Genomic DNA, 24,838 nt, shown 5'->3' with positions numbered 1-24,838 from the left:
CTCTACCATGTTCTTCTTTTTTAAAGTTCGTCCTAACTGGGATACTATTCGTTATGAACAGTTCGTGCAATTTCTGAGTAATAGAACACGACAGGGACACGAACACAGAAAGGTTAAGGACAGTTAAAAATCTGACGATGCTCTTCAGAAGGATTCGAACCCCCAGTGGATTACGTCTCATGATCCGAAGCTGAACCCACGAGACCACTCGGCTATACCACAGCTTACCACTTAACCACCGCGGTCCGATATAAGGGTACGAAGGGAGATGTAAATGATAAATGTAATTAGAGTGTAATGGCAGAAAAATATTTTTTTTTTTTAATATTTTGAACTTCTTTTGATAGTCGTATTTTTATTTGCACACTTGTTCCCAAATAAAAAAAAAAAAAAAAGCAATTGAGAAATTACCAGAATCGTTTTAGAAACAATTGGAATAAAAGAGGAATGAAACTCGTTAAAATTTGCAGATTTAAATAGAAACAATATAAATGTAACACAACTGTAAGCGATGAGCAGCAATAATCAGACAACTTATAAACAGGAAATTAATTTTGAGGGTCGCAGGGAAGATGATGTAATAAAAGGGGGTCGTGATATAAAATAAATAGATTGAAGAAGCCTAGTCTATTGCATTGTTATATAGTAAGTCTTTCGTGGTCTTTTTTTTTATGTAGTGCACAAAATGTTAAATCAATTATAATAATGGAACAGCAGAATGCATACCTAAAAGTGCCGGTATATAAAAAGAATAAAGCACTTATGCAAAAGCCTACACGGGAGCTAAATACTAACAGACATGCGGTAGTTTTAAAATAGTTTTAGACTGCAAAATAAACAAATTTTCTATCCACTACCAACACAATATGAAATGATCCTGAGTTAAAAAGACTCTTTCGTCCTTCTACTTTTTGACGTTCAGGTAAGAGGGAAGGGACGGGAAAGAGGGGTAGGGTGAAAACTTGCAACAGCGACTTTCCAAAAATAAAACGGAAAGTATTCTGACCGCCTAGTTGATCCTAGCGCTACCACTGAAATTGGAGTTCACACATCACGTCATCTGTGTTTTGCTATAATAATGATAAACAATTAACCTTCACATGATTTATATTCATTTCTTCTTCAAGAAAGAATATTATGGTATCACCGGTTATAACTGAAAATTTGATAAGGTTTTAACGATAAGGTTGGTTTTATTTACTACGACGCCATTGTTGCAGTAGCAAAAGTAACTTGAAGAGCGTAGTGAAATCACTCCTCTTAAAAAGAAGCTTTCCGGCGTAAATGTCCGCGGAGATGGAAGGATTAAAAGATTTGAATGAGGAGGATGTTGTTATTGTTACGCCAAGTCCACCTGGAAAATGAAATGAAATGAAATTTTTGAGTTTTACGTCCCACGGTTATGCCGGTTAGGCTAAAGGAGACGGTGATGATGAAAGATGCATGAAATGGTGGAATGAAGAAAGTGGGAGGAAACGGGAGAACTCCGAGAAAACCCACGCACACGGTGTTTGTTGTTCACTTGGCGGGAGCAGGGTTTGAACCCGAGACCCCAAGCACCAGAGGTGAACGCTCTACCACTGAGCCACCGCGGCCCCCAAGTCCACCTGGAAACGGCAAGAAGAAAATGATAATCCTGACAAGTGGAAACGCTAAACGTAAAACTTAAAAAAAGAGTCAACCTAATTACCCAAATGTTTGCACGAAACACTCCAACTGTAACCATGTAGGAGGAAAGGCTTTTAGATGTACAGAAATGTGTATGCAAGATATTTGCAAATTTCACCAGTGCTTCTATTTGGTTAAAAATAAAATAATCCAAGACAATTTCATACTGAAGCATACGATGCCTTCAACACCACAATGAAAAAGGCCAAGGAACAACAAGGAACAAGCAACACAGCTTTGGATTCGATATTACGCTCCGAAATGTTATAGTGGCATCAAAACACTGCTGAAAGTGTGCAAGAATTTTTTTTTTTTGTGTGTGTGTGTGTGTGTGTGTGTGTGTGTTGGGAATATTTGAGAAAAGGTTTAAGCTAATATGTAAACGGAATTTTCAAAGTGGAAAGCTGGCATCAGAATGAGAGGAGGAGACCGTAAGTCCCATATGTTTGAAACCAAGAAGAAAACTGTTAAAACATTCATTGAATGACCAGGGACGTATTTAGGTAAGTGCTATTCTATGCTCGAACACAGGGCGGCAGTATTTATTAGGCGGCAATTTTTTGGAATTTTTCTAAGATTCACAATAAAGTAATATGTAAAGCTAGCAATCCGCAGAGTCCCGCGCAAGGGCGTGAAAATATGTTAAAAAAGTCATCCTCTCCCATCCGCATTCCAAGGGGTGAGGACGAACTTAAACATCATGTAAAATGATACCGTTAAACTCACGAGGAAGGTCCATAAACCGTGAGAGTTGAATTTTGATGAAAATTTGTGACAAGATTCAGTTCGAGTTACTAAGTAACGTAGTAATAGTCACTCGATGCGCAAATGCTTCGTTGAGCTGCTACACCGACGCCATCTTGAAATCCTGTAGGCAGTGTCCAAGAATACTCTTTTAGCACAAAAATGAAAAAGCTTTTGATATATCTGACTTCAGTATTCTAAACCAAGGTAAATCATCTATAAGTGAGAGTACTTCCAGTGCATGACCGCCATCTTGAAAGGCGCCATATTGAATCGCCGTCAAATATGATAAATGGCAAGGGGGTCATATGGGGTATCAAATAGCACTTGGAATTTACTCCTGAATTCATTTCCGTAACCAAAATTTAGATATCTGTTTTCACTTCAGAGTTAAGAGCCCTCTTACCCACAGGAACATATAAAAACTGTGCGAGTTAAACCTGTGTCATGAAACACGGTCGTGCGAGCACTTGCATTATTTTAACTAATGTAGTAGTTAATGCAGTACAATAGCAACTATACCAATCAGATCTTGAGACTAGTAAGAGAAATCGTTAATTAAATTGAAATTTCTGTAGTGAAAAATGGAATATCAGCATGCTAAAAGTTATACCTATTTCAAAGTGCGATGGAATAGACTGTTCGTCGATGAAACACATGCCTAATAGTACTGACAAGCAGAGAATACCAAAGGGATTGTTCGGATATATATTAGAAAAATTATATAAACTGGTACATATTAGTTGAACGACCAAAATGGTTCGGATTCCACTATAATCAGTAGGTCCACGTCTCCTTTAGCGTAGCAGGCGTGTGGGACGTTGAATTGTATCAAACCAAAAATCTCTTTTAGGCAGTTTTACGTGGTCCATTATAGTGTGTTAAGTTTTATTCTCCAATCTAGAAACCTTACGCAAAGACCATCATTGTTGGAGAATATTGCGTTCCTTTTCAATATTCATATTTGACGACTTATAATTTACCGTGCATATTACGAAGTTAAAAACCATGTATTTATTGACAGTTTCTTTAAATACAATCGATTTATTGCTGCCACATTGAACAATGAAGGAGATTTAAATTATCAGTTCACAGCCAATTCTTAGAAGATACACCTGGAAACTTAGAATTCACTTTTCTTGTGTCTGTTCTGCTATTAGTGATAAGATAATGCATGCACAACTGTTAAGAATATGTGGCAGTAAAGATTATTACAAGATTCAATTCCAAGTTGCAATCCATGAAACAAGCCTCTTTCTTCCTTTTCCCTTCAATATAAAATAATTAAATATCTGCATCTTTCCAACTTTAACGATAAAACACTTGCTTATAATAAGGGCAAGACTAGTTTTCATATCAAAACTGTGATAAATAACTGATTGTAGCAGGTGTTCACTTGTTCGGTGTACAAGTTATATGGCAGAATTTTCATAAAGAAAATGAATTCTGTTGTGTATCATCAATTTTGTGCGCCAGTCCTAAAGGACATGCTTCTTATGCATGGCAGAAATGTGAGTACGTAACAGGAGCAATAGTTGTTTCATTTACAAATGTTCTGAAGACTAGTAGAAAATAGTGTCTGTGGTCATGAAGATTGTGACGAAAGTGCATTTGTTAAGTGTTTGCACTACGTTTTGGATCTCCATCATCACAATTGAAGAGCATAAGGTTAGTAGGTTAATATGTGCTTATGTGCAATAGTTTATATTATTTTTCTAATATTTTTTGTATTAATTTTCTAATAACTTCAAGACAGATTCTTTAAAACCATATATTCCGTTACACCTAACTTATATTACAGCACTTAAATGCTATGCATAATCGCAAAACACACAGACTCATATACATAGCGATTTTGAAATTGGTATAAGTTGTTACAGTGCTGCTATTCCATTTTTCACTACAGGCATTTCAATTTAATTAACGATATATCTCACTAGTCTCAAGATCTGATTGGTATAATGGCTATTGTAGATCAAATAACTACTATTGCATTAGTTAAAATCATGCAAGTGTTTACACGACCGCATTTCATATCACAAATTTTACTTGCTCAGTTTTTGTATGTTCCTGTGAGCGAGAGAGCTCTTAACTCTGAAGTGAAAGCAGATATCTGAACTTCGATTACGGAAATGAATTTAGGAGTAAATTCCAGTGCTATTTGATACCCCACATGATCCCTTTGCCGTTTATCATATTTGACGACGATTCAATATGGCGCCTTTCAAGATGGCGGTCATGCACTGGAAGTACTCTCACATATAGATGATTTACCTTGGTTTAGAATACTGAAGTCAGATATATCAAAAGCTTTTTCATTTTTGTGCTAAAAGGGTATTCTTGGACATTGCCTACAGGATTTCAGGATGGCGTCGGTGTAGCAGCTCAACGAAGCATTTGCGCATCGAGTGACTATTACTACGTTACTTAGCAACTCGAACTGAATCTTGTCACAAATTTTCATCAAAATTCAACTGTCACGGTTTATGGACCTTCCTCGTCAGCGACCTCAAAAATATGAATTCAATACTATCTGTAGTTTTCGATTACTTTTAAAATCTCGCCCCCTTCCTGGTGATTGGAATATGACCTTGAAGTTGAAATGTATTAAAACTGTCGTTATTCATCTCAGCGACCCCCCCAAAAATTAAATTCTAATATTGGTCGTTTTTGAGAGGGCGGCAAAATTGTGCGGGGAGTGGCAAATTAATAAGGGCACATAGGCGCACAATATTATAAAAACGGGCCTGTGAAAGACTAGTTCCTGTACATAAACATTATTGCAGAGGAGAAAATGAAAAGAAACATTACCTGCCAAGTTGTCTGTCTGTAGCAAAACTTCACCAACTGTACAATAATGACGTGGAAAACGATCTTCGGGTTCCATACTCTTATTTGTAACTGAATACAATATAAGTTTCGGAAGTCCTGCTGTATAGAAATGTTCGAAATGTATGCAGTTTGAGTTGAGACTTCAATCAGGGGATATTTCTTGTGAAACTGAATTTTTAATACATAGGAGAAAGGTGAAGTCTTTCATTCCTTATTGAAAAGTAGCAACAATGATGAAATCACTTTATTATTCGACTCGGAAAAAAATCATGTTCTTCCTCGAGTTCCGGATCAAGCTGCCTATTACAGCAGACAATTTTAGTTGTTTAATTTTACGATTTACGAAGGAACGCCAACCGATAGGCAAAGAACAAATTGTTTATACGGTATATTATTGGACAGAAGCACATGTAGCCAAAGGATCATAGGAAATTGCATCAGTAGTGTTTCATCCTCTGCAAAACACGCCATGGGAAGACGTATCATAAATTCGACACTTTGTAGATGGATATGCAGGGCAGAATAAGAACTCTGCTATGATTTGCATCTTGTTCTATTGGCTGAATGAATGCACTATATCTAACTTCAAGGAAATTCATTTAATATTTCCCATTTCAGAACACTCCTATCTCACTTTTCATCGTGTTTTATGATAGGATTGAGCTTCAGCTTAAGGGTCGTGATACAACGATACAGCCTAAAGGATATGTTAAAATGTTCTGTAATCATAGACAGTAATCAAGATGTTTGACGAATGTGCCTTGTACAACTGAAAGTAAGTATCGTAAGAAAATATGAAGAATCCAAATGAATGGCACTTCACATTCCACAGCTGTTAAAAGAAAAAATGTTCTTGAAACAGTACCAACTTCACCCATTGCAGTAAGGGATCAACATCCCTACAACGCTGATGCTAATATGAATCGAAAAATGTTTAAGATGAGTATGGGCAACACAAATATAGCACTGCAATTTATTCGAAAAGGTGTTCTAATTAAAAAGGAAGAGGTCGAGAACGTCTGGAAACTTCTCACGCCTCATTTTGGATAAAATTGGTTAAGCAATCCATACGTGTACTTTTTTAATCTGATTTTATAGGCAGGCAGAATTGTGAAGATGTTTCAGATAATGATGTTCAATATTACCCCATGGACGATGTCGATGAGTAAACTTTCCAATAACACAAAGTAATTTATTTATTTATTTATTTATTTTTTGCCATTTCTTCATTCCTAGTATTTTAGTATTTTAGTCAATATTTTTCGTTGAGATATTAATAATTTGAATACTACTGACATTTCAGGATTAGTATCACATCAACATGAATGTAATTTGACATTTGTAATCGGTTTTAAATATTTGTAGGTGGTAAGATAATTAAAATGTATGTAATAAAATTCGAAATAAGCTAAATAATTATACTTATTAATAAAAATTGTGATTGGCAAATTTGTATTTCTGAAATAAACTTTAATTGGCAAAATAAATATATTATTTGTAATAAATTTTAATTGCCAAATATATATGATGTAAAAGCATTTGAAGGGTACGGGGAAAAAACAAGGAATGTCCATGTATGTGCTTTTTCGGGTGCTTTGTCCTGTCTGCTGGTGACTCTTGATACTATTTGACTGTATATGTCATGCACGCATAAATGTAGAAATGTCCATGTAAAAAGGGGCAATGATTTAACTAACCCTATTCTTTTTACGCGGTTTTCAATATTAAAACGCCGTTTTCAGGAAAATGTAGTTTTGTGACATTCCTTCTTTTTTCCCCTTACCCTTCATTTTAATTCGCCTTTAATAATATTGGAACGAAATTTCACTTCTCCAAAAAGTATGGTTTCAAAACGTCCTTTTCGTAGTTTTAGTTTCAAAACGTCTCTTGTCCAAAATATTTTCCTTAATAATTAGAGTAATAACGCCAATTAGCTTCAGAATACACTCTTAGCAACATAAATATTCCAAACATAAAATGTTTCAACATTCCGATAGGTCTCTGAAGCGCTAACCGGTGTTTGGTTTTACAAGAGACGTTTTGAAAATACACTCGATGATTCATTGATACACAAACCAATGAATGTTTCCAACTGCTGTCCATTTCACCTACATCGCTGACAGAATTTACACCAACACTGTGGACAAAGTAATGAATTATGTTCTGGGGAATCAAATGTTTTCGCTGTAAAACACCAGTTTCTCATTACTGAGTTTAGAATAAATGCTCTTCCAACCTCCTGAGATGGCGCTGGGGGCGTCAACTATGGTGTCATTTAATAGCAAAGAAATCAAAACTATCTACTTTAATTTTCCTAATCTGATGCGTATTTCTTGAGATATTATTTCCCAACTGTTAGTAACCCATTTTGAGTGTTATCGATTACAGCGCCATCTATCACGAAACGAAAACAGTGTTCAATACAAAAGTTACGTATTTTCTCCCGGAGAATCTGAATCTGAATTAAAATGGGGGTGCCCATTTAAGATTTCAAAGTTGACCCCCTCCCTCCCCAGGGGGTGGGGGCAGGAGTCGAGTGTGGTATCATTGGATGTCTCCGTTCGAGACGAACAACTTTTGTTACAACTGTTTTAAAAATCCGATTTGTAGTTTTCCAGATATTCACAAAAACAGTTTTAAAAGCCTTCTCGTTTGTAAGCCATTTTGATTTTTGTCGATTACAACGCCATCTATCACGCAACGAAAAAAATGTTTAATATAAAAGTTACGTTTTTTTTCACGGAAAATCAGAATATGCAATAAAAAAGGGGGGTTCCTATTTAAGATTTCAAAGTTGAACCCGTCACTCTCCTGAGGGGTGTGGGCATTGGTTCGAGTGTGGTGTTATTGAATGTCCCCGTTCGAGACGAACAACTTTTGTTACAACTTTTTTAAAATCCGATTTGTAGTTTTCAAGATATTCCCAAAAACAGTTTTAAATGCCTCACCCGGTATATATATAATATATAATCAAACTTCTACTTTCCCGTTTAGGAACTTTTATATACAAATAATGTTTATATAATATAAACTAGTGTAACGAGTAACGAAGAAATATTCTATATAGTTATTAAATGGGTGACAAGTGGTATGAATCATGCAACAGAAATCTTGAAAAAAGTTAGGATTAAAATGTGATTGAATAATGTAAATACCTGGGAATATAAAAGACAGTAAGTTCAGCCTTTATAAATTTAAAAATAGAAGGTACAAACTTTATATTTAATCCTAATAAATAACTTGTCGAAATAATGATAAGTAAAACTCTCAATATATTTAATTAATACGCCGACTATAACCAGATAGTTAATATAATTTATCGACGTCTTACTTGAATAAATGTTTTATTATTCTAGTTTTACTTCATATATGTTAACAAGTTAATATACTCAGAATAATTACTGTTTTCGTTACTTGTTTCTTGGCTTAACATAACTTCTCATGTTTATTCTTTGTAGGAAAAATTGGATATCATAATTTGGTATGAAAATATTTAATAGTATGGTACACAAACGCTAATTTCTCAGACACCAATCCTTGAGTCCTCGATTGTACCATACGTTAATTACTCTGGCTTTAGACTACTCGGCTGAATATTTCATGAATATGCTATCTATTCACATTGCTCAAAGGGTTATCCATGGATACGCAGAAATATATAAATGATTAGCGTGAGATATTGAACTAGAATCATTTTGACATAATTTCTTTACTTAGTTGGCAACTCTGTTACTACACGTTAACAGTTTTTACTGACCTCTGTTTTCCTTAGACAAACTACCAAGTTCCTTCAGAGCTGAAGGCGAGATTGATTACGCCACATTACTTTCGTGGTTGATATGTTGATCTGGTTTATTGTTTATACTGATAGCGGAAGTACATCAGACGATTCATTGTAAGGAAGCCACTAACAAATAATTCCTTATTACGCTGAATACGGTAAGTATTCACGCTTTTGAATTCAAGTAGTAGCACTAGTGTTATTATATTGAACGTTACTAAATTGTCCTGAATGTGTAAGATTTCTAAAATCAAACTGAAACATTAAGGGATAAAAATATCAATCTATTGAGTGTTAGTTGTTGAAATAATTACTTTTAGCAGTTGTTGAGATATATCAGAATTTCATATTTAATCGGAATTAATTTACGAATCTTTATTAATATTATTACCATTATACAGAAGCAGTATCAGATTTTGAATATTGCTTTACACACCTTTGGCTATATGAAATAGGATTATAATCATTATAGTGAACTACTGTCAATCCAATGCTGACTGAAGACCACTCAACTCTTTTCTACTATCATCTATCTTGGGGAATTCTTTGCCGAATTACTCCGTAGTGCTTCTTGATTGTGTAAAATCACCTTATATAAGAAAGTTTTCTAGGTCGTTTCTAGTCTTTCTCTACCCAGTCCAACATTGCTTTAGTCCATCGGTAAGAATTTTGTCCAACAATATGTTCAATCTGCTGCCAGTTCAGTACCTTTACTTCCATAATATCCATTATTCCTGTCATTTTCCTGATTAGCTTTGCTATATTTTTATAAGTAGATTTTTTAAACTTACATGCAATCAGGTACGTACACAGAAATTTACTTTGGGAGAAGTCCAAAGCTTTTGGAGGTCCAAATTTAATATGAAGATAAATTATTAAAATCTGCAAAATCATTCCTAAAATTAGACGAAATTTACAGAAAAGTCGGAGTTTCGGAGGAAAGTGCCCAGGCCCATAATTTCACCGCGTACGTACGTCCTTGCATGCAATACATGAATTTTCGACGTTCATTTAAAAATACGTTAACTGTTTTTAAAACAGTATTTCTGGTGCTAATTGATATAACGGTTTTTTGTTAGTACAAGTTCTTGTTATCTTGGCATTTCTCACCATCTGTTTGTCTTGAAAAATATAGTTAACAAATTATCTATAAGATTTTGAATTTCATTAAAGACTTCAACATGCATTCCATTGATGTCAGATCTTTCCAATTCATTAAAACCTGGAACATGGATTTCAGTGTTATTGGATCAAATAATTATCTTTCCTTGCTTTACAGTGAACTCTCCAGTGAAAATAATATGAAACATCAGAATTACCTGCTGGAATGCTGAAGTTTGGTCAGTAGCGACTGCTATTCTGATGAAGTGTTCACGGCTTAACCAAAAGTGTCATTCAGAAGGTCCAGCTTGTCCTCGAGCGACACATCAACTAGAGCATTGTTTCTCAACCTGGAGGTCGCGACCCCTAGGGGAGTCGCGAGAGGCTTTCATGGGGGTCGCGAAGATATGCGGAAGAGATAAATATAATTTGAATTTAATACAGGAAAATATTTTTAATTAATATTTTGAATTTTGTTCTGATTGGCATATTTTTTATACACACTGTTAAGAACAACTAGGGATGCGCACGAGACAAGATTTGAGATTGTCTCGACTCGAAAATGTGCTGTAAAAGTGATGTCTCGACTCGAAAAATATATATTTTTCTATTGGAAGAGCTGTGTCTCGACTCGAATTTTGTCAGGAAAATTCTGTCTCGACTCGACTCGAACGCATCCCTAAGAACAACAAAAAATAGATCCACTGCACAATTTTAACATGTGTAGAGTTGTTTAAAAATCAATTTAAATGAAAGAGGTACAATATGAAACTAGTGAGAACTGCATATTGAAATACCAGAATAAATACAAATGCAACAAAACCTGCATAATGAAACACAATTAAAATTAAAAACACTAATCCGCAATATCCCGTTTTGCGTTTGTTGATAAATAAACAACGGAGAAATTAGTCTGTCGGCAATAAAAGGGATTGTTTTTGTTTAGAATCCATTTTTTTTTTCAGAATTATAAACATGTGTGTTTGAGCGACTAGTTTCTTCAGCAAGTTAGCCACAATGGAAGTATATTTTTGGTGTAGAGTTTTGTTTCCTAAACTTTAAATGTAAACTAGTTGCTTTTAACATCTTTTGGTGATACTGAATACGTACACAATATGAGGTAACTCAAAATGGCGGCCTCTCGAAAATTAAAATACTTAATAACTTTTTTTTAACAACTGTTCAAGTTTCTCTTAACAAAAATGAGAAATCTCTCAATTTTTTAAAATCACATAACCCAAAATCAAGGGAGTTATGAAGTTTTAAAAATTTCAAACGACTTCCAATTTGAAACAGTATGGTAGATCGGATTCAATATTTGTAATATGAATGGACTGCGGAAATTTGGTTTCAACACATTCGCTTTTAGGAAAGTTACTGTATCCACTGTATACGAGAAATAGATTCTACTATTATAGAAATAGATTGATATCGTGAAATCTCAGCAATAGATATATTAAAAATCCCACACAAGCTTATCACAAACCAGAAATTATAAGGGGGTCATTGGCAAGAGGATGTGTTAAAATGGTTGTCGTGATAGGAATTAGGTTGAGAACCACTGAACTAGAGTAATATTCCAGTTTTTCCATAAAGCTAGCATAATAGGAACACTCTCTTTAGCACGACTTAAAAAGGACTCCGCACAATCCTTATGGCAGCGTTTCCCAACCGGTGTGCCGCGGCACACTGGTGTGCCGCGAGGAAATGAAAACAAAATTATTAATTATATAGGAATCTAATTGCAAGACAGGAAATATGTGTATTTAAATTTCACATTACTATGAACCTCTACAATGAAAAAATATTGTAATTGCAATATATTATTTTACATACATTATTACTTCATAGATTGTATTTCGAAAACAGAATTTTATTAATATTTAAAATTGTGACGTATATTAACCATGTTAATAAATTATAAGTTTCACACTGTGTTACTTATCTGTTCATTTTTAATGTTGAAAAAAAGTATTAATTATGACCATTATTGTTTCTTTATTGTTACAGATTATTTCGTAACTTGAAATTTTAAAATCTCATTATATCCTTTCGACAAAGCAAACACTCATACAAATGACCGCAATTCTGTTTTAAAAGTACAAGAGATTTGTTTGTTCGTTCGTAATTTAGTGATCTTCCTTGTGACAGGTTAGATACATTCTTCGAAAAAGAAAGTGTATTTTTCAAAAGACTGAGTTCTATATTTCATTGGAATTGTTTTCTATTTTTTAATTTGAATGAAAAGTAAGTATAATGATTTACAATGGAGGAAAACCAGTGATCGAGCTTTATTCTTTGTGAGAAGGAGGTCAGTAATCAAAGAAAACAAATACGACGGTATTTTCTATTTGCAAATAATAATAATAATACCTATGTGTGCGCCGTGAGAATTCAAGTTAGACCCGTAGTGTGCCGCAAGTTGAAAAAGGTTGGGAAACGCTGCCTTATGGAAACTGGGTTTCAGTGGAACTGGATGATCAACAACCGTCGATGTGTTGTAGATATTTGTACAAATGTTGTAGATATTTTTATCCTTAGAAAAAGTCTTAATGGGCACAGCCACCAATCACTAACCGTTTGGTTACTACGGTACAGGACCACTTTTTCGAAAACAAGCGAAAATAACTATATTCTGGATTTTCGTGGAAGTGACTGAAACCGTGAAATATTATAGACATTGTGATCCTGAGAAAAAGTCTCAATTGGCACAAACACCAATAATTAACCGTTTGACCACTACGGGGCCACGTTTTTGAAACCTGCCGAAGATAACGATATTCTGAATTTCGATGGAAATGACTGAAACTGTGATATATTGTAAATATTGTCGTCCTGAGAAAAAGTCACGAATGGACGAAGACACCCATCAGTGGCAATTTTGTGAAACATATACACAGTATTCTTATATTTCACTTGCAAAGGATTTTATGCAGTGAAAATATGTATGATGATTACACCGACGTTTCGTTGGTATTTCTAGACTGCTTTGGCAACTGTGATGGATGCACATGCCAAGCCAAGGATAGAAAAAATCGTAGGCGAACACTCATCCGAATACCGAAACAGGATGTCAATGATTAGGCCTGTCGTTCAAGTACTATCAGGACAGTCTTCTGTGGAAAAGAACTGTAAAACTTCAGTCAGATCGTTTGCAGCAGGGCTTGAACCCAACTGTTCTCAGAGTGCTAACTTCGGTGCTCATTTCACACCAGACAGTAGACAGCCGCGGCAGCTATGATATTACGCGTAAAAACAACTGACACAACTTCTTCCACAACTTTCACCTAAGCCTGTCATGTAAGAGGTATGACGTACCTAAGCGATTACACAACCATGGAAAGGAATGGTGAGAGTGGCGGCCAATACCATTTAAGCATAGGTAGCATACTGATATTGACTCTGCGGGATAAAGGAAAATCCCAGCCAGGATGGTGAGGCCCGGGCCAAACCTTCCGAATGCGAACTAATGCTCTACCAGTGGACCTACAGTTGCTCGATAGGCATAACGTAACATTTTTTTTAAGGATCACAACATCTACAACGTATCACACTTCATTCATTTTAATCCAAGTTCTAAATATCGTTATCTAAGACTGTTTTCAGAACGTGGCCAAACGATTAGTGATTGGTGGATGTGCCCATTGAGACCTTTTCTGACGAGGGAAGAATGTGATGTCACTTAGAGGTAACACTATCCAACAAACTTTAACTTTTGTTCGGTAGAAGTTACAATGATAGATGATCCTAACTAATTTCGACGACCTGAGTCCGCCAATGTAGTGAAAAATGTCTCGTCGCCACATTTTGTTGCTACAGGGTTTCACAAATAAAATTACATACATTCTAACATAGTGTATATTCTGATAGAATATCCATGTTTGTACACAGTGAAGGCATAGCTGTGGTACAGGTTGAGAAAATAATGGAAATAGCAAAGTATACAAGAGTGTGAAAGCACACACACAGAGAGGAGGAGACTATAGAAATACACACCGTTGTTTAAAAGAATTTGCACTTCTGTTGTTGTATGTAAACACATTATGTTCAAAATGCTATAAAAATATGAAAGTTCATGAAACAACAGTAAATACACAAATGCAGTAATAGTACCACTCAGGTGCTATCCGAAAGATATGTATACATGGAACTAGTTTAGTAAGTAATTATTAGTAGTTCCGGCGCCGAATAGAACTATGGAATAGCATAAAAATGGTGCAACGCTGCATTGAGTTAAAGCGTACCCACTATTTCGATAACTATCTGTATATAACGGATAATGCAAAGTAAAATAACACGACCTACGTGGGTTGAACACTTTATACAAACTTATACATATCCTAATTGCAAATCTTACCTCTTTGAAAATTAAGCTATACTCACACACAAAATAATACAGTATCGTCCTTCTGAAATAATAGAACTTCATTTCCCTCTAATGGAACACAATTTTGACACTAAGTTAACAGAAGAATAACTAGGCTAGGCCTTGTTTCATTAAAAGTAGTTGCTAGATTATTAAAGGAATTATCTGTAATGTTGAGAACCTGCAGTATAGAGATAGAACCGTAGTGAACCAGACGACATTATCTTGAAAAGGAAAAGAATTGAAGAGGATGTAATTCACAGACGACTTCTAGTTTCAACTTTTTGGCACAAAGCTGCTCAGGTTAGTTGAACTATTGCCAGGAGAATGCTTACTGTGTCAGTGGAGGCCTCTAGCTGTAACCTGAAACAAGAAAGGCTTAAGTTTGCAGTTTCCTTTGGAGCAGAAAAATCTTAAACTTAGTGGATAGTCGAATAATGTCAACATTAGGAAAAGCCACGTTTCCCAAATTGTTACTTAATATTAGTTCCACTAATTAGCATTCTAATACGCTACTTAAACGTATTACCAAGTTCGTGCCTTAGGGTCGTCAACATTTTACGTAACGCTGTAAAAGGGGTTAGGCCTTGCATTACGAAGCTTGACAAGGGGGGAAGAGGGGGGTTACATCTTTGTTACGTAACGCATTCTTTTTGTTGTAATTTTTATTTGTATTCTCAGGTTTATATGCAATCTTCTAAACAAATAATTTTATTCAGTTCTTTTGTTTCTTATAAATAAGTAAATAAATATTTCTATTGTTTTTGAAATTGCGAACATATAGCCTATACGAGGACCATTCAAAAAGTTTTGCAATACAAGAGCACTATACGTCCTATGAACTAACCTGTTTACTTGTGTTCAAAGTAATTCCCTGCGGCAGTAATACACTTGTGTAATCTTTCCTGCCACAAGTCAAATACCCGGCGCCACTCTTGTCTTGAAATACTGTTGAAAAAGTACATGATCGACCCTTCAATTTTGTCTTCTGTGTGATAACGATGTCCCCGTAAGTGCTTTTTAAGGTTAAAGAAGAGCCAGAAGTTACACATCGCCAAGTCAAGAAAACGGGGAATGTGGAATTGTTTGAACATGATGAGCCTGAAGATAATCTACAGTTGCTTTGCAGTGTCCGAGGAATAATTGTCGTGGTTGAAGAGTAAACCTCGGATTTTCAAGGAACCAAGAACTTGCGATAAACAGACTGTTGTGTACCAGTTTGTTGTAATCGTCTTCTGTTCTTGTAACCTAATACCTGCAACAAGACCAGTGCTTCGGAAGAACACTGCATACATTACTTTCTTCATCGCTTACTGTTTTTACAGTAGTAGGCGTCGGGTCATCTTCATAGATCCATACACGACTTTCCTAACGAGTGGGGTAGTCATAAAATGGGACGTAGGTTTTATTACCCGTCACAAGTTTAGAAATCAGCTGGTGTCCACCTTGGTTTAACATATCCAGGGTTTCACGAGCAATTCTGACCCTCTCTGCTTTGTGGAAGTCAGACAATTGATGGAACACCCACTGAGAAACTCTTACATGAAACTCCTAGATTGGGCAATGCTGTTCCGTATGTTTTCAGTACTCCAGATGTCTCACCTGTAATGAGAAAAAAATCAGTGCTTTATGTCTCTAGTACTCACGTCTTGCAAAATATATGGAGTGGGCCTCGTATAAATTGAATCAGGCAGAAGGGATTCGAAGACGCTACTAGACACCAGTATGATTGATGATGAATCCTACATGCATATCAATAGAATAAATCTCTGGTTTTTGCCTACCGTAGCATTGCATTTACCGCACATGCTATTCTGGAGTTAGTTGCTAGTGACTGTAACCACCGCTTGAAAATGCCCTCGCATTCTCGCTCGTATTGCTATTTCTGAGAATATTCTTCAAAACTTTTAATTTGAATCATTACCCAGTATATTCTTCTAAGGTGTTTCGTATGTGAAACAGAAGAAACTCTTTTTCGTAAAATAAAATTTTTCGGAAAGGAACGATCCAAAATTTGGAGAGCAAAATGAGATATTTAAAACCTAATTCGTCGGATATTCATTTTGTACTGTATGTTTTGAGTTTTAGATTTGAATATTTCTGGAGAAATCGAGTGTTTCGTCTGGCATTGATTTAGGGCGAATAATTTGGAAAGGGGTAAACTGAAGTCTAAAAAAGATGCTCGAAAGCTTGTTCACAAACGAGATTTTCCTACTCCTTAACGTGTGCAGCCACTTCGAATCTGCTGTCGACGAGAACGAGAACTTTGCATCGTTGACACTGGCAAACTTCAAATACACGAAATATCCTGGATCCCGGAAAAAGAAGTCGATGTCAGATTTTACATGGGGTTTCATCTTCGTCTTCCATTAGTATTTCCTACTTGCCAATCATCGGTGACCTAAAAGGATGGAATCCAATAATTAACTGGTTCATTTTAGCTTTGCTATCTTCAATAACTTAAACTATAGATACAAATCACTGAACAAAGCAAAGTTTATTTCAAAATAATAAATGTGTAACAGTTTCGCCAACTAATTGAACATATCGGCTTCATCAGACAGTATGGACCTTATGCAGAGTCGTTTTGAAGTATGTTTAGCGTCATACTAAAAGCCTGACTACTGCAAGAAACATATGTTAGTCGAACTCTCTAGTATGGGACTAATCACCCGTCAGAACAACTTTGCATAAGGCGGATTGAATCCAATATGTTCAGTTAGTTGGCGAAACCGATACACATTTATTATTTTAAAACGTTGTTTTGTTTAGTGATTTGTATTTCTAGTTAAAGGATGGGTCGATCTCCTTAGGAAAACGACAGTATGCAATTTCGATTAATTAAGACTGGTTAATTAAACAACCTTATGGAGTTAAATACTTTGATTTATTGGCGAAAAACACTAGAAATATATTGAGAATAAAACATTTTGTAATATAAAATTCTACCATTAAAAATAGTTTTTTGTATTGTAATAACCCCTAAAATAAGCATAATTGATGAGAAAGCAAAAATCAAAAGTTGTTGCGTAACAGAGGAGGAAGGGGTTCGGCCTTGCGTTACGAAGTGTGACAAGGGGAAGGGAGAGGGTACAAATTAGTCAAAATAGCATATATAATATGTGGACAGCTCCTTAAACAAGCTGATGGAAGAGTTATAAAATCAAAATGAATTTATCGTTATTATTATTATTATTATTATTATTTTGATTTCCTTCACAATAAAAGACTAGGGTTTCTGCGGACTGATGAATATGATATAGCTCTACCTAAGAGGCGTGTTGGCTCAGTTGTAGTGCGTTCACCTGTGGTGCATGAGTTTTCTGGTTCGATCACAGTTTCGCGCCAAGTAGACTTTGTGTATGGACAAACACAGTGTACGTGAGTTTCTCGGGGTACTCGCGTGCCCTCTGACTTTCTTCTTTTCATGGTTTTACTCATTCTCGCATCACCGTCTTATTGAGCCTACACTGAAGATGTATGTCAGAGCGCCTTCATATTAACCATGAATTCGGACGAGTGTACATTGAGATGCATTCTGAATAAACATTCGAAGAACTAATTTGTACTTGTCCGATCATGTTTACAGTTGACAGGGAAGAAAGGTATTGTGCAGAATGGATGACTACTTATTCTACTTGTTTTATTTGTCCGAGTGCCGGACGAGAAATCAGGTGTTACCAATTGTAAAAATAGGTCGGATTTGAAATAATAGAAACGAGAATATAAATTTGTCATTATAAATGACAAATTTCGCTTACTTTTGAAGCACAAGTACCAGAGTAACAATATTGAATGAAAGTAACAGCTAACGAACTCGAAGGTTCATCGCTACAGAAGCAAAATTTGTATAGACTTAAATAGTTTGATTATTACTATAGAAGGTTATAGAAGAGATCTTGAAAGACATGTTTCTAAAAGCAAATTTTATCCGAAAAAAAAGCTTCACCGTTGCAGGGTTAACCATAAAGTCTGGTATCATACTTTATTGAATTCCTCAAGCAACTAAAAATGTTTCGTTTTTAATGCAGGTACTTGTATTACAATATTTGGAAAATTATCAGAATTCTATGAATGAAATGCCAAAGGCGGTAGAAAGGTAGTTAAGTAAGCATTTAAATAGAAAATTGGAATAATTGATGTATTGCTTCAGCACCAGCTTTCATGATAGAATGGTGTCTACAAGTTTCGAGGTAACTCGTTGAATTTCCCAATAGAATTAAAGAATTAAACAAACATTGACTTTATTTAATTTTGATTATTAACACAACGAGATAAAATTCTATTAGGGACATCGCAATAAATGGTAGCTAGGAACATGTTATTGTGAAGAAGTTAGATTTAGCAACCAAAACTTCTTTACATATTACAGGCACGTAGCCAGGATTTCGTAATAGGGGGGGTCCGTGACGAAATACTGTGGTTATTACAACAGAGGCTCGATCATTCAACTGAAAATCTATATGGGTTCGTTTAGCCAGGATTTCGTAATGGGTGAAGGGGGAATGACATGAAATTGAAAATTGAAAATTTCTTTAACAAGTGTAACTAGAATGTATGTTACCAATCTCATGTTATTCGTGATTGTGGGCATTTCTTAAGTTCTTCTGAGAGTCTATCTAATCGAACCTGTTCATTGATCGTCATTTGTAGTCCATAGAATTAGCATGGAGCTAGATGAAATTCGGAATGCTCCGTTACAATAATATCCATTTTCAACTTTACCTCCCCCTGTTTCTTCTACACAAAATTCCTCATAAGAAAAAGTAGCCAAACTCTTGCTGTAGCTTTATATTTTTACCGGTGATTCTTCTTTTTCTCGTTTCTTTTTGTTTCATCCTTCCTTAATGTTTACATTTCTGGTTCTGAAGGGGGGGTCCGGACCTCCCGGACCCACCCCTTGGCTACGTGCCTGCATATTAGCTCTGTCTGTCCATCCGTCAGAAGAAAAATGTCAATAACTCCTTGATGGATTCCTGTAAATTTTGACTATGATGCAGAGGGTCAAATGTTAGGAATCGACTTCGCTGATGAAGGTGATCTATTCAATGAATCCAAAGTTATGGCCTCTATGTATTTGTATAGCAGAGACTAATTTCCCCTTGATATTATACAACTAAAATGTGCCTAAACATCAGGTTGGTTGGGAACAATATACGACTATGTTCTTTTTCAACTAATCTTCACACTATCGTTAACAATCACGCATCGACGCGTTGTTTCCAACCGCTTTTCTCCGTTCTCCGCAAAAACTACATTCTGTACTCAAACCACTGTCTATCATTCTAAGATATGTCATATTGAAGGTTAGAAGGTTCCCTGTAATCTACCATCACACGTAGTTCCTATTAGATTAGTGTGAATGAAATGTTTGTACGAAGTACATCATTTTCAGAGGACAAAGAAGTGAAAACTGCAATATTTTAATGATAATAGTCTCCATCTGCAACCGTATTCTTTTGCCACTCCTCAGAAAGCGATTGGATTATGTGGCACAATAAGTTTGAGTCTGGGACGTAAAGAATTCCTCACCTGCATGTTACACCGCCCGCTCATCAGGAAAGACCTTGCCTACCACGAAGCGATCGAAATGTCGGAAGATGTGATAGTCAGTGGGAGAGATATCAGAGAAATACGGTGGATGAAGAAGCACTTCTTACTGCAACACACACATAGTTTGCATAAATTTTTGAGCAGTAGTGTTGTCCAACGTGACAAAACCATATCTGTTAATCAGTAGCTTAACTAAGGATGCATGGAACTCCTCGCAGTGATGTCAAAAGTGTCCCCTACTCCACGCTCATGAAGACATGTAATGTTTATACAATAATAAAAAGAATACGTTTTGACTTTAAATGTGTCATCTACTGTAGTCAGTCACTACGTGCTCATATAATAATAATAATAATAATAATAATAATAATAATAATAATAATATAATTAGACTATGCATACGTGTGAGAAGTTATAAAACACCTATGCCTGTCCTCTGTCCGTACCTGTTTGTCGACGAGTATCAGAGCAAAACGGTAAGAGAAATCGAGAAGCGGGTTTTTGCAGTCGATTTAGCATTCCAAGAATAGGTTTTATCTTCTACGTTAATCCTCTATTCAAAGCGAAAGTATTTTTAAATTAACAATTCTCAGTTTCAACGATTATCGCCATAGAACAAAAACAGGTAGCAGGTAGCAAAAAGCGATTTTTTGCAATCGTTTCAGCGCTTCAAGACGACAAAGTGCCACAACCACACCACACCACACTACCAAAACCGCAAGTGATTGAAAGTTAGCACTACTTCCAGTTACAATACCGATTTCCATAGAGCAAAAACGATAAAAGATTTCAAAGTGTAATATATATATATATATATATATATATATATATATATAATGTATGTATGTATGTATATGTATGTATTTGCAAGTATTTGCAAACCATTGAACGTCCTACATAATAGGTTCCATTTTTCACATTAACCCACTATTCAAACCAGAAATGGTAGAAATCAATCATTCTAGGTTTTAACGTTGACCCTCATAGAACAAAACGGTAACAGATAGCAACAAGCAGTTTTTGCAATCGATGCAGCATCTTAGGAGAACATATCTGCAACACACTACAGAAACTGGAAGTAGTTCAAATTTACTTCTACCTTATCTCCCGCTTCAATATTCATCTTCATAGAGTAAAAACGGTAACAGATTTAATATACGGCCTTTGTAAGATTCAGCGTCCCAAGAATCCGTTTCGCATCGACTTCCAGCTATCTGTTGAAACCGGAAGTTGTGAAAATCGACGAGTTTTCAGTTAGAACATTGATTCCATAATAAATGTAATGGAAATAGATAGCGATAAGGAGTATTTATATATATATATATATAGAGAGAGATTCAGTATCGGAAGACTATCACTTCGTATTGTAATGAAGGAATAAAATCAGAGCTGAAACATAAACATCAATTTACACTTCCGGTTTCAATGTTAAGCTCCATAGAACCAAAACAGTGAGAGATAACGAATAATGGCTTTTTGATATGGAACACCTTTGATTTTATTCCTCTACTGTAGCCTGTAGTTACAGATATATATATGTACTACTTCAAGTGTAAGTATTCACATAATTCGAACATCTATCGTAGTTTTACAGCGTGAAACCCTCCAACTTATTATTCTCAGCATCAAGAAGATCTCTATTGATATCAGTGCCTCGAAAAACATGGATTCGACACTCATCATTCTTTTCGATTATATTTACATGTCATCACCTCCCGCTTCTCACTTAAGAGATATGTTCTAATTAATTTATCCTTGTAAGATCCTTGGGAGGGTTAACGTTGATAACCATGCCAAGAATTATTTTAATTGGGTCAGTAATTATTACGTAATGCTATCAGACAAGGTCACGTTTCTTTGATATAATAGATTGTTAAATCCTTTGCTTATTATTCCAGTCACTATAGACTGTGTTCTTGGTAAGTTAAGTAGCGTTTTCAGCACTGATCTGAAAATATGAAAGACTTCAAAACAATACTTGGGAAAAAGTATGAAGTAATTTGAAAAAAGAAATATAAAGGTAACCAAGAAAGTTCTATCGTTTTTTTGTGGTCTCTGTTCAATTGACCCTCACACTTTGTGTTGAATGCAAGTGGATTAAGACGAAGGTCCCCCTGTTGGTGTGGGTATATCCAACATACTACCTGGTTGTGGCAGTTCAGTTTCACCGTAAACTTTCTAAGGACGAAGTAAACATGGGACCTCCATATAGTATCATAAGAGAGTGTATTCTGTACGAATTCACACTGTGGTCAAACGCCGATGTAGCGGGACGAAAGATATGCCAGACCTTTGGTGAGTCTGTCTTGACTACGCGGACATGCAGTGATGGTTTAAAAGGTTAAGGACGGTGACAAAACATTCGAAGATGCGCCACGTCCCAGAAGACCAATACATGTATAAAATGAAGGTTTTCAGGCAGCAATTGAGGCAAACAGTGGTCAGACATGAGGAACTGGGACTACAGTTCAGTGTGAGTGAAGAAACCATTCAGCAGCACCTCCATCAACTTGAGAAGCATTACAAGTTGGGTCAATGCGCCCCACATGATTTGACTCCGAGCCAGAAGGTTACGCGAGTAGACACCTGTGTTTCTTTGCTGTTTCGTCCGAGGAAGGAGCCATTTCTGGACAGGGTGTTGATGTGTCACATGAGTGTTGACACCCTACCTATAATCACATGTCACATGGGTGTTTACATGTAACATGTGAAGACAGGTAGGAAACTGTATGAAGCTCCACGGCGCCGTCATCATTGATTAGCATCCCATGAACCCGTTCAAAAACAGCCAAAAACAGCACTGCACCGGAAGAAGATCCCACTGCTCGCGGCATCTTGCATCGAGAATTGCTACCAGCTGGTTAAAGCATCAATGCAACTGTGTACTGTCAGCGGTTGAGCCGTGTTCAGGAAAAACTCTTGAGATTTACAAGTGCTGGCTCCTGAATTTTAAGGGGTTCTCCTGTTACAGGGCAACACTAAGCCCCACGTGGCTAGGATGACCCGGGACACCATTCTACGCCTTGGATGGGAAATACTATTGCATTCGCCATACTCCCCGGCATTGTACCGTCCGATTATTACCTGTACCATTCCGTGGACAATCGTCTTAGAGGACACCAATTCAAATCCCTAGTAGAGGTGCAAAATGCACTTGATACTTTCTTCGATTCACGGGCTACAAAGTTCTACCACGATGGAACCCATGGCTTTCTAGAACGTTAGCAGAAGGCCGTCAATGCTGATGGGGACTATTTTTGATCTACGGGGCACATCTTAGTTGACATATCGATGTTCGAAGGTGGTAGGTGAAAAAACGACATAACTGTCTTGGTTACCTCTATAATATGAAGCAGGAAAAGGGGATTTTAAAATCGTAAAATCATGAAGTTAATCTTCGAAATTTAGATAGATCTCCTGCGGCCGTGGGCTCTCCCGCATTGCGGGTGGATCCATTACCAATACCACTGCTATTGACCATTGATGGATACTTGCGGGCAAGTTCATGGCACATTTAATGGATCTCCATTGATGGGGTCACCTTACCTAAAGAAAGACATGACGAATCACTCCCATCTGGACCCTTTTACCAGCAACAACACCTGTGGATGAAGAGATGGTGTAGGAAAGTGTCCTGGGCGTTAAAAACTATCCAATTATTGTCCTGACTGTTTACAATTGTTACACCATATCGACTTCTTTTTTAAAGTAAGAATCCGATGCAAGAAACTTTCCCACTTAATTCTTATACTCAAAGAATTATACACCTCCAAGAAGATTTTTGCTGGCTGGTGTCAACTCATGTAGCACTCATGAGTCGAGCTATTTCATCTTACCAATTGCACTGATCCGCCAAACAACAGTGGTGTGGTGTATGCCTAACTCGGCTGCAATAGCATAACACTTTACCTAGGGCCTGATTCCATAGTGTTCTTGAGTAGTGCATCCAAACATGATGTTGGTCGGTGATAAGGGGATCACTTTCCAATCCTCTCGGCGGAATGAAATTAGATAAACCAACGGCAAATGATTAGTTCATTCACCAATTCTGCCCAAATGCACTGTTAATTGTTTCTTTTGCTTGCCATTTCTGCCCAAATGTACTATTATTTTTTTCCCTTGCATAATTGAACAGGGATGTATAAAAGTGCACCACTGAGAACACACGATTTCGAGTGAGTCTTTATCACTTTAAACTCAAACATTCAGTGCAGCAAGCAATAACTTCTCACCACCTGCACTGAGATGTTACATTCGTAAACCCTGCAGTTTTTGGACTTAACGTACAGCAACATATAACTGAAAACGCATGTTTGATAATACTTTCTATATAAGTATTCCTTCTATACGTACTTTCCGTATGAAACACTGTAGGCGGTCATTACCTCACTGGACGTATACAACATATAGCTGACGAAGGTAACATACATATATGTATGTGCTATAAGGAAGACTGTTAGATATCAGAATCCTGCAAAGGCATGATGTAACATATAAGGATAGTGCCTATGTAGCATACGGATAACGTATGCTCCGTACTGATTTCTGTAGTAAACAAGTGGATTCCGTATATTATACAATGTACCGCTATCCGGAGAATGGATTTTTCTCAGTATGGGTATTTCAGACGGTTTGCTGAACATGTACAGTGTTTGTGAGGTTAAACGCATGACAGTCTATCCCTGTGTTGTGTTGCTGAGATGAGTTTCACACTAGACGTCTAAGCGGACATTTCACTCGTATCAACCTAATAATTTTATAATACTTTGAACACAAATTCGCCAGATATCAGT

At 36.3% G+C, this 24,838-nt stretch overlaps 1 protein-coding gene across 6 annotated transcripts in view; it reads left to right on the top strand.

The window, feature by feature from the left end:
- The window catches only part of LOC145678367 (uncharacterized), a 625,560-nt gene that overhangs the window by 266,320 nt on the left and 334,402 nt on the right, over positions 1-24,838 (top strand). Inside the window, exon 3 of one of the 6 annotated variants that reach the window (XM_081748431.1) lies at positions 9,017-9,183. The exons of the other annotated variants lie outside the window; for them this stretch is intronic. The gene's annotated coding sequence lies outside the window, so the exon portion shown is untranslated. The remainder of the gene's footprint in view (positions 1-9,016; positions 9,184-24,838) is intronic. 6 annotated transcript variants of the gene reach the window in all.

Source organism: Thermobia domestica, chromosome 2 (assembly GCF_964235325.1).
Source record: "Thermobia domestica chromosome 2, izTheDome1.hap1.1, whole genome shotgun sequence".
NCBI classification, from domain to species: Eukaryota; Metazoa; Arthropoda; class Insecta; order Zygentoma; family Lepismatidae; genus Thermobia; species Thermobia domestica.
The sequence above is the reverse complement of the archived record's forward strand: the minus strand, read 5'-3'. Positions and strand labels throughout refer to the sequence as shown.